We start from the raw sequence: 12,146 nt of genomic DNA, 5'->3' as shown, positions 1-12,146 counted from the left end.
CAAGAATTCTTTGACAATTTTCATCAGTTGATGTGAGTCTGAAACAAAGAAAAATTTTTTGATAAGTATGAACATATCTTTGGCATTGCAGTTCTCTCTTTAAATTTAAGTGGTGCCACATATTGTCAAATGCAGCTGGTGACTATGGAGTGCCCTTTTCCTATGAACACAGACAATACATTACCCAGTTCCCTAAGGCCACAAAGTATCACGAATAGCCTGAAGGCATGCTCATCTCAGGTCTGTCACACTGAGATGTTCTTTACCACGATTCTGATTTTTCTCTCAAGGTTATTCTAGCCTACTCAAAAAGTTATAGAAGCCTGATTAGATTACCCAGGGAGTTTGAAGAAGTAAGCTTTATTGATGTATGGTTTACATGTTATAAACTGCATCGAGGGAGCTTTCAAAAACTTCCTGTGCCCAGCTTCAGCTATAGACATGCTGATTCACTTGGCCTGGGATAGAGACTCAGGACTTTGTTCATGCTCCCCAGGCCTTTCCCACTTGCATCCCCTGGGTTATAAGCCACGGATACAGTTAACCTCCCTATTCACTAACATCAACTAAAGGAAACTGGCATGTTGCTAGCAGGTGTGGGAGCTTTCCTAAAAAAAAAAGGTATTGGTAACCAAAAAAGGTATTAGCCAGCCTAGAGATGTCTCAAACACCAGGGGTAGATCTTATATTGTGTCTTTTGACATTTATGTTCAAGGAGGCAAGGGTAGAAAGACTGGTTTTTCAGAGCCTGTGTCCCATAGAGAATGAGGCGCTGGTGCCATGGTTCTCTTGGCCCAAAGAACAACGAGGTGCTTAGTCCCTCAAATTGGGCCCAGAGATGTTGGAGTACCAGGCTTGTTACCGTAGACCTGCTTCCCACTCCTGCCACTCCATGTCTGTGTAAGACGAGGACTAGGAAAAGTTTGGAATGAGAGCTATTGGTTCTGGCCTAGTAGGGAGTGAGGTGGTGGTAAGGCTCTTTCCTCCATCCTATTCCCCATGGTGGGGGATGCTCGCAGAGTGAGAGTAGCCCCAGGAGAATTCTTCATAGAGGTTTGGGAGGCCATGGTTGGGAAGCCTGGCACGTTATTTTCTTGTTGGGTATCTGCTTAGGTGGTGGGGTTGCTCTTCTGCTTTCTCTCTGCCTTTTGAGGAGAGGTTTTGATAACCAGAGACAGACAGCTGACTGAGAGAGAACGTAACAACAGAAGGCCTGAACTCCTACTGATAGTGTAGCAGTGATACAGTATTGCCCAAGTCAAGTAGTAACCAGAGACGAAAGAAGCCTTGAGACATCTTTTCAGTCTCTCTCAAGTTGAGTGGACATCTAGAGGGATATGAGCAGAAAAGGGAGTTGGGTGTGTCACCAGACCAGAAGAGACTGATCTGGAATAAGCATTCCCATCTGAAAGAATTATATGCTGGATAGGCCCCATAGACCTGGTGTCTTCTCCTCTGTGCCCTATAAGAGGGCTTGCTTCTATTCACCAAGGTCACAAGGTCATTGTGACAAGTCACTTTTTTGTAGATAAGCAAAGATAACAAAAGAAGATGGCAGCAGTGACCAGTAAGAGTCATGTGTTCTTACATCCTCATCTCTCAGCACCAAAGTAAAGGCTGTGAAAAGGAATGGTGGGGGTGAGGGAAGTGGTCCCAGAGGTGTAACATACTTCCACTGCTCCAAGGTCATGAATAGGCAGGAGAGGCAAACAAGCAAATCCTGTTCTTTTTGCTTGAGACTCTCCAGGTAGCAGATGAAGCTCTTCTGGTTTGCCTAGAACTGAAGGGCTGTCTGGGGACAGGTTCTCAGGGCTAAATACAGGCAATTCCAGGCAAACTGGGATGGTTGGCTGTACAACCATCAGGTCTCAAGAATGCCTTGTAATAGGGGACAAGGAAAGTTGTGAATGAAATCTGAGTTGGAATTTTAAAATTGTGAGATACAACATACATTAAAAAACTATATAAACCATTATACACAATTTTAAAATTCATAAATGAATACCCATGTACCCAGGACCCTTGGTTAGTAGAGCATTATATGTACCATAGAAGCTCCCTGTATGTCTCTCACTGTGGCATTATTTTCCTTGCTGTACCAAGGTAATCACTATTCTGATTTTTATCAGTGCTTGATTTTACTTATAATCTAGCCACTTATGTGTATATTCTTAAAATGTTATATTTGCTTAATTTTGAACTTCATATAATTGAATAATACCATATGTAATCGTCTATGACTGATCTCTTTGGCTGACAGTATGTTCTTGAGATTTTTCATTTGTTTCAGTGCTGTATCAGATTTGACTATATGAATATGTATTATTTTTCTGATGGGTGTTTGGTGGTTTCCAGCTTTTGATTTGGTGAAGAGTCCTGCTCTTTACATTCTTCTGCATACCTGTTTTCTGGTGCAAATGTACTTTATTTTTATTTTTATTTTTTATAGTGCTATGCATTTTTTTAATAATTTTTTTATTTTTTTATAAACATAGCAAATGAACTTTATTATATATATTTAGAATTGAAGTTGCTGCATCATAGGGTTTGTACACAGTAGACTTTACTGGATCATTCTGAACCTTTTCTCAGTACGGTTGACTAATTTGCATTCCCACCCACACCATATGACAGTTCTCATTGTGTTACATTCTCACCAATATTTGGTATTTCTGGCCTTTTAATTTTTGTCAGTCTGGTGAGAAATGGTATCCCATTATAATTTCAATTTGTATTTTCCAAATTAATAATGAATTCAGTAATTTTAATATATTCCTTATTAAAGCTTAATACACTGTATTTTCTATCTTCTTTTCTATCTTGGAGTTTTTGTTGTTATACTGGTTTTTTTATTTTTTTATTTTTTATTTTTTATTTTTTAAAGATTTTATTTATTTATTTGAGAGAGAGAGACAGTGAGAGAGAGCATGAGCGAGGAGAAGGTCAGAGAGCGAAGCAGACTCCCCATGGAGCTGGGAGCCTGATGTGGGACTCGATCCCGGGACTCCAGGATCACGCCCTGAGCTGAAGGCAGTCGTCCAACCAACTGCGCCACCCAGGCGTCCCAATTATACTGGTTTTTTAATTGACTTATGGGAGTTCTTTACATGTGCACATACATATTTTTACATACACATACAGAGTTGACCTTCAACAACATGGACAATATGGGCACTGGTTCCCCCCAGCCCCCACACAGTTGAAAAACTGTGATTGACTTTTGACTTCCCTAAATCTTAACTGTAGTAGTTCTAATCCTTTGTTGGTTATATGAGTTGCAAAGATTTGTGATGTGGCTTGGGTGCGGCCTGTGCTCTCCCTCTTTTTATTGCTGTCTTTTAATGATGGAAGAAACTTGCTAATGCTTTTTACAAAAAGCTCTTTCATACTCCAAGATCATAAATATAAGTTGTATTTTAGAAACTTTTTAAACATTTTTTGTTTTGCATTGAGTTTTCTTTTAATTCACCTGGAAATGATTCATTTTTATATGTGTATGGTGTGAGGTAGAGATGTGATTTAAGTTTGCTAGATATGTAATTAATATATATTAACAATTCATATATATAATATAACAAACTAACACATAATACACATTGAGGAATAATTGACAAATATAATTGTATATATTTAAAGTATACAACATCATGATTTGATATTCATACACAAGGTAGAATGATTTCCATGATCAGGAGAATTAACACATCCATCACCGTACACAGTTGGCCCTTCCTTCCTTCCTCCCTTCCTCTCCTTCCCTTCACAAGTAGGCATACAAGCAGGCAGAGAGAGAGCAGAGAGCCCAATGTGGGGCTCGATACCAGGACCCTGGGATCATGACCTGAGCCGAAGGCAGGGGCTTTAACCCACTGAGCCACCCAGGTGCCCCACCTGTAGGATTTCTTAAAAGGTAGATCAACTAGCAGAAAAAAATTGGTTTTGTTTTTAATCTGTATTGAATTGTATTGATTTTGCCTTCATTTCTGAAATAATAGTTTTTCTGAGTGCAGAATTATTGCTTTATAGTTTATTTGTTTTCCCTGCACTTTAAGTATTTCTTCTACTGCCATCTGGTCTCCATTACTTATGAAGAGAATTCACCTGTTCATCACACATATTTTCCTGTGTGTAGTGACTCACTTTTATCTTGCTGCTTTTACTATTTTCCTCTTTTTTTTTAAATTTCAGCAGTATATTATGTTTTATCTAGATATGGATCTCCTTATATTTGAATTCATGGAAATGTATGGATCTGTGGAAAATTACTTTTCAACAAATTAATGCTTTTAATATCTGCTTTTGGCCATTATTTTTTTTTAAAGATTTTATTTATTTATTTGACAGAGAGAGATCACAAGTAGGCAGAGAGGCAGAGAGAGAGAGAGGAGGAAGCAGGCTCCCTGCTGAGCAGAGAGCCCAACGCGGGACTCGATCCCAGGACCCTGAGATCACGACCCCAGCCGAAAGCGGCGGCTCAACCCACTGAGCCACCCAGGCGCCCTGGCCATTATTTTTTAAAAAAGATTTTATTTACCCATTCTGTCAGTTGTCTTTTGATTTTGTTAACTGTTTCCTTTATTTGAGAAGGTGTTTGTGTGTGAGAGAGAGCTTACACAAGTGGGGAAGTGGCAGAGGGAGAGGGAGAAGCTGGCTCCCTGCTGAGCAGGGAGCCTGATGCAGGACTCAATCCTAGGACCCTGGGAGCACCACCTGAGCTAAAGGCAGACGCTTACGACTGAACCACCCAGGTGCCCTGGCCATTACTTTTTCAAATATTTTTTGAAATATATTATCTCCCCTTTTGGGATTTCTATTTCATGTGTGTTGGTATGCTTTATGTTATCTCCTAAGTCTTTGTTCATTCTTTTCAATCTTTATCTTTTTCTCAAATTGGATTATTTTCATTGACTTAGCATCAAGTTTCCCAATTCTTTTGCCATTTTAAACTTGCCGTTGCATCCATCCAATAAAATTCTCATTTCACTTATTGTGCTTTTCACCTATATATTCCATTTGGTTCATTTTTTAGTTTTTGAGTTCCCTAATGAAGTTTTTTTTTGTTGTTGTTGACTCTTGGCAGAATACTATTCCTTTAATTCTTACATATACCATCTTTTAACTCTTTGAGTGTATTTGTACTCACCACTTTGAATTCCTCTTAAAGATATATTTGTTTAGCTTAGTGAGAGGGAGAGAGAGAGAGCCTGAGGAGGGGAGGCTGAGGGAGAGAATCTCAAGCAGACCTCCTGCAGAGTGGAGAGTCCCACTAGGGGGTCAGTCTTACCACTCTAAGATCATGACCTGAACCAAAATGGAGTCAGCCATTTAACTGACTGAGCCATCCAGGGGACCCACCCACTTTGAAATTTTTTCCTGCTAAATCCAACATCACTGTTGGTTTTACCGATTGTGTTTTTCTTCCTTTGTATGAGGTCACAGTGTTGTTGTTATAATTAAAAACTGGATACTGTACTAACTCCAGATTCTTTTTCCTGATGGTTTTGTATTCTTAATAACTTATTTGGACTTAAATTGTATAAATCTATTTCTCCTGTGTTTTATGGCTTAAGTGACTGAGCCATCCAGGTGCCCCATTATTACTATTTTTTTGTGGTGTTAAGTTTATTGCTTTACTTTGATTTTTAGAAAAGAACAGTGTAATTGAGATATGTCACACACCTTACAATTCACTTATTTGAAATATACAAGTAAATAATTTTTAGTATATTCACATACTTGTACAACTATGGCTATAGTCAATTTTTAGGACATTTCATCACCTTTAAGAGAAACCCTGTATGTATCATCAGTCACTCCCCATTTCCCCCCAAAATTCCCTGTTCCTGACCCCCTGGCAACCACTAATCTACGTGTCTCTATAGATTGGCCTGTTCTGGAGAGTTCATATGAATGATACGGACCTTTGTGACTGGCTTCTTTCACTTAGCATAAGGTTTTCAAGGTTCAGCCATATTGTAGCATATATTGGTAATTAATTCTTTTTGTTGTCAAATAATATTCCATTGTATAAATATAACACAATTTATTTATCCATTCATCTGTAGGTAGACATTATGTTGTTTCTACTCTATGGCTGTTAGGAACGATGTTGCTAGGAACATTTTCATCCAAGTTTTTGTGGGTACACTACTTCTTAGTTATCAGCAGGGAATATGTCCCAAGACTCTCCTGTGGGAGCCTAAAACTACTGATCATACTTAACCCTATAAATACTATGGTTTTTTTCCTATATATATGTACCTGTGATGAAGTATAACTCATATGTTAGGCACAGTAAGAGGTTAATAACAATAAGCAGTAATAAAATCAAATAATTATGACAATATAGTGTGATAAAAGTTATGTGAATGTGGTCTTTCTTTAAGAATCTTGTTGTCCTGCGTGCTTGGGTGGCTCAGTGGGTTAAACCTCTGCCTTCGGCTCAGGTCATGATCCCAAGACCCTGGGATCGAGCCCTGCATTGGGCTCTCTGCTCAGCAGGGAGCCTCCTTCCTCCTCTCTCTCTGCCTGCTTCTCTGCCTACTTATGATCTCTGTCTGTCAAATAAATAAATAAAACCTTAAAAAAAAAAGAATCTTTTTATCCTGTCCTTACCCCTCTTCTCATGATGATGTGACATGATAAAAAGCCTGAATGATGAGATGAAGTGGGTACTGTAATGTAGCATTAGGTTACTACTGACCTTCTGATGATACATCAGGAAAGAGATCATCTGCTTCTAGATAGTGGTTGGCCACATAGAACTGAAACTACAAAAAGAGGAACCCTCGATAAGGTGGGGGTGGGGAGAGGTGATTCTACTTATGTTTTCACTTTTCTTGGGTTTATCCCTAGAAGTGGAATTTCTTTATATAACTCTGTTTAACTCGTTGAGAAATTGCCAGACTGTTCTCCAGAGCATCTGCTCCATTTATAATTGCACCAGCAATGTATGAAGATCTTTGTTTCTTCACGTTTCCCAATACTTGCTATCTGTCTTTTTAATTACAGTCATCCTAATGGATAGTTTGTGCTTTTCTTATTTTAGAGCCTGATTTCCTAGTGGTCACCCCTGTGTCTATGTAGCGTAATGACAAGTCAGAGATTTGGGCAGGGATTCTGCTCACACACCTCAAATGTGTAAGTCATCCACCCTCTGCTGGTCTGGTTGGATATAGTGGGTTCATCTGAAGTTCAGCCAGTTGTCAGGTTGGCCTTGGCTTTTTTTTTTTTTTATTTTTGTTATTTTTATTTTTTTTTCAATTTATTTATTTTCAGGAAAACAGTATTCATTATTTTTTCACCACACCCAGTGCTCCATGCAATCAGTGCCCTCTGGTACCCACCACCTGGTACCCCAACCTCCCACCCCCCGCCACTTCAAACCCCTCAGATTGTTTTTCAGAGTCCATAGGCTCTCGTGATTCACCTCCCCTTCCAATTTACCCCAACTCCCTTCTCTTCTCTAACACCCCTTGTCCTCCATGATATTTGTTATGCTCCACAAATAAGTGAAACCATATGATAATTGACTCTCTCTGCTTGACTTATTTCACTCAGCATAATCTCTTCCAGTCCCGTCCATGTTGCTACAAAAGTTGGGTATTCATCCTTTCTGATGGAGGCATAATACTCCATAGTGTATATGGACCACATCTTCCTTATCTATTCGTCTGTTGAAGGGCATCTTAGTTCTTTCCATAGTTTGGCGACTGTGGCCATTGCTGCTATAAACATTGGGGTACAGATGTCCCTTCTTTTCACGACATCTGTATCTTTGGGGTAAATACCCAGGAGTGCAATTGCAGGGTCATAGGGAAGCTCTATTTTTAATTTCTTGAGAAATCTCCACACTGTTCTCCAAAGAGGCTGTACCAACTTGCATTCCCACCAACAGTGTAAGAGGGTTCCCCTTTCTCCACATCCTCTCCAACACATGTTGTTTCCTGTTTTGTTAATTTTGGCCATTCTAACTGATGTAAGGTGATATCTCAATGTGGTTTTAATTTGAATCTCCCTGAGGGCTAATGATGATGAGTATTTTTTCATGTGTCTGATAGCCATTTGTATGTCTTGATGGGAGAAGTGTCTGTTCATATCTTCTTCCCATTTTTTGGTATGTTTGCCTGTTTCATGTGTGTTGAGTTTGAGGAGTTCATTATACATCCTTTATTTTATGCTTGGCTCTTTTGGAGTTCCCCCACACATGTACATATTTTCACAGTGATCCAGGATAGGGAGAGGGCACATCCAGTCCTTCTATGGGTCTCTCATTTCCAGGATCTCCCCATTAAATTTCTGGTAGTCTGTCACTTACCTTTGCCAGAACTACATATCCAGGCTACAGATCTGTAGATCTTTGTTTCCTACCAAGTCTGATACATTTACTGTTAACATGCCAGGCAGGCTTTTTGTCTTTACCAAATAGAATCTTTTTCCTGGAGCAGCACAGGGGCTGGTGTGCTGCATGCCCTGCCCCATGCTGGTAAAACTTTGATTCTAAGTGAGCTAAGGAGTGGTGGCATGAGCAGTCCAGGTGCAGTCCGGGGTGCAGAGACCTCAGACTGATACAGTGCCTTCATTTGTTGTTTGCTTTTAGTTAGTTTCCAGAGTTCTGCTGCAGCTGATTTAGACAATGTTGCCATTTTATTTTTTTTAAATTTATTTATTTGACAGAGATCACAGAGAGAGAGGAGGAAGCTGGCTCCCTGCTAAGCAGAGAGCCCCATGCAAGGCTCTATGCCAGGACCCTGGGATCATGACCTGAGCCAAAGGCAGAGGCTTAACCCACTGAGCCACCCAGGCACCCCAACAATGTTGCCATTTTATACTTGTTTCTTTGAAGGTAGAATTTGCTGAACTTTTGACATGCTGATAGTGGGAAGCCCTGCCACCATAACTTTTTAAAGACTAGTTATACTGCTTCTTTCTACCTTATCAAATAAGATACTTTTCTCATTAATTCTGAGACTTAATTTTTTAATGTAAGCTTTTAAAAGTGTGACCTTGAGTACTGCCTTAATCAATCCTTCATGTTTTGACTGATAATTTATTAACTATCATTCAGTATAAACAGATTCTAATACTGATAATTTATTAACTATCATTCAGTATAAACAGATTCTAATACTTAGGATTTTTTTCTCACTTCTTCATGGGTTAGAAATGTTCTCTGCTTCCTGTTATTGATTTCAAACTTCATTCCTCTGTTGGTGAAGTATGTGGTCAAATGTTGCCATGTTCCATATGTACTTTAAAAGTAAAGGTTTATTCTCCAAATGTTGTGTGTGAAATTCCACATATGTTCATCATCATCAAACTTGTGAGTGGTACTATTTAAATTAATTTTATCCTTCCTGATTATATTTAGCTTGTTTGATCAAAAAGAGAGGAGTATATGAAAATCCCCCATTTTTTCTCTAGTATTTCTGTCAGATTTTGTTATATCTACTGTAAGGCAATAAGATAAGGTATGCATAAGTAAACTGAACATTGTATTATTATGTAGCAACCATTTTTAATTGTGATTTGTATTTTGTCTAAAAACCTGTTTTATGTGCTATTACCTACATCATTTTTGTTGTTGTTACTATTATGGAACACAAACTGGATCCTGGCCAGAAAAACCAAGGGGCACTCGGAGGCCTTGGAGGATCCAAGATTTATTTCATGCTAGTGAGCCCAGACGAGAGTAATCTCTCAAAGTCTGAGCCCTGAGCACAGGTAAAGGGGATATTTTATACATTTTTACTTCCCTATCTGTGTCACTCTTGCAGCAGTGGCTGGTGGGGCTAGGGGAAAGCCTGGAATGGCTCCAAAGCCGGGACTGAGATTCCCCTGCTGGATTGGTCAACTACCTCAGAACACGGATTTTCCTTATCATTACTATTTGCCTAGTACATTATTATCTGTTTTCTATTTGTCTGATTATTATGTTTTTTCTTTTTTACGTTCTTTTGGACTATTTTTCCTTATTGTGTCTACTCCCTCTTTACTCTATTGAATTTATGTACTCCCTGTGTCTTCTTTTAGTAGTTCCCCTAGCTATTTTAAGTATGGATCATACTTAGTCTAGAATTTATAAACACTGTTACTGTTCTGAATAATAAATCATTTTGCTCCTAACTTACATGCCTTTACTTCTCCCATGGCCATACACATCCCTAGAATCCAGTAAATCCTGGATTTCAATTCTATGTTCTGTCTTTCCCTGAAGACTTTTGAAGGGTTGTAGTGTTCTCACTTATTTTTAGTGGTTTCAGCAATTGAAATAGGAAGGCTGAGCTTCAAAAGAGGGTGAGGAGAAACCCGTTCTAGTCTGCCCGTTGGTAACCCTTAGCTACAAAGGAAAATAATATCACCCTGTTTAATTCTGTTGTGTTTATTAACTTGCCTTTCTCATTCGGTTCCTTTCATTTCCTTCATCTGTTCCTCATTACTCTCTCCTATGGGAACTCTCTTTACTCTTGGTTTTGTTATAATTATAGCTTTATATACATGACTCTTAAGAGGTGTCCTATAAAATACATTAGCTTTCTTGGTATCTGAAGCTTGTTTCAAAGCTTCAAAATAAGATGGTAGGGGCAAAAAAACTATTTGGAAAATTACTCTAGAGTTTTTGGATTTAGCAAAACATAAAGAGGTAAATGCTGTGCACACTCTGTTACTAAGCCAAAGTTCAAGGGATCGTCATTCAGGCTGGTTTGGAAAGTATGATCTGAAATTGGAGGAGATGTGATCACATCACTTTTTCTTCTTTTCTTCCTCCCTCCCACTTACATTCTTATAAACTCACTTTGCCAGACATAACTGTTGGTGCTGATTGAGTCTGCTTACTAAAAAAGGGGAGGGACATATTTTGTGATTCAAGACTAGACGCCCATCTTTATGGCCAGGGATGTTGCTAGAAACTTACATGTGCAAAATTAGAAGCCCTGGCATCATCAGCAATGAATAATCGTAGTAATAGCAAATGTGTATAGAGTGCTTACGCTGTGTAAGGCATGATATTAAGTATTTTACATATACTAACTGATTTTATACTTGGCACACTTTATTAGTGGTGAGGAAATTAGTTGATAGTGAAGTTTGGTTACTTGCTGGTAGTTGTTGAGTAGCAAGCAGATCCAGGGTTTGAACCAGATGGTCTGGCTTTCTGGGTTCAGGTTCTTGCCATCTGTTGCACACTAAGGAGTAGATGGTATTGTAGCCTTAGACTTCACTGAGAATTTGACAGTGTGGGAAGGTCCATCACCCCAAATTAAACTCGCCTGTCTCCATCCCACATTGCCGGGAGCCCTGCCTTGCCCACGCCCATCTTCGGGGTGTGAATTTTAGCAGTGTTTTCTATGCTTCCTAAGTATTGGTGGATTAGAATGTATTTGAATAGTCTTTTGTTGTGGTTGCTCTTTAACTGTACCATGGACATGTTTTCTCTTCCTGCTTACTGTATAGCATTTGGAAGCTAGAGACTACATCTGAAGTCTTATTTTGTTACCAATCTATAGCATAGTTCTCTAGTCCTATTGCCTAGAAACTATCTCTATGTTATATTTGTAGATAAATGAAATGAGTAATTGGAAACAAGGATTGAAAAATTGTATGAATATCTGGGAGAGAAAAGTCCAGCCTAATAGTAGGGTAGAGATGGAAAAAAACAGCAAGAAATTTAGAAAATTTTATGTATTATAAAAAAGTAAAAGAAAAAGAAACTATCAACTTCCATGTGGATGCATTTCAGGTGAGAAAAATAGTAGGATGAGTTAATCTGGCAGTCAGAATTCTAATTGAGAGAGGGACAAAGCTGGACTTGGATTTTCCTCTGTGATTCTATTTTCTCTCATATATATGTTGTACCCACATATCCGCTCATGCCGACAGTACAGCCATTTTGCCTGTGCTCAGGAAGACCAGCCCAATAGTGTATTTCTGTGATAAAGAGTCACCAGAAAGATGAATAAAAGGGTCCATAAGGGAATGGCCCCATTCTAAGGTCAGAGCCATAAGGAAAATCAGAAACTCCTGGAAACAGCAGTGAAATTAGGCACTTTGTTAAATTGTCCCTAATGGGACCTCTTTGTTCACAGAAAATTCCTCTAGAGATCTTGAAGTTTTCTGGCACAGTCCAATATCCTGGCCACATCAGC

This window comes from Neovison vison, chromosome 1, assembly GCF_020171115.1.
Source record: "Neovison vison isolate M4711 chromosome 1, ASM_NN_V1, whole genome shotgun sequence".
NCBI classification, from domain to species: Eukaryota; Metazoa; Chordata; class Mammalia; order Carnivora; family Mustelidae; genus Neogale; species Neogale vison.
The sequence above is the reverse complement of the archived record's forward strand: the minus strand, read 5'-3'. Positions refer to the sequence as shown.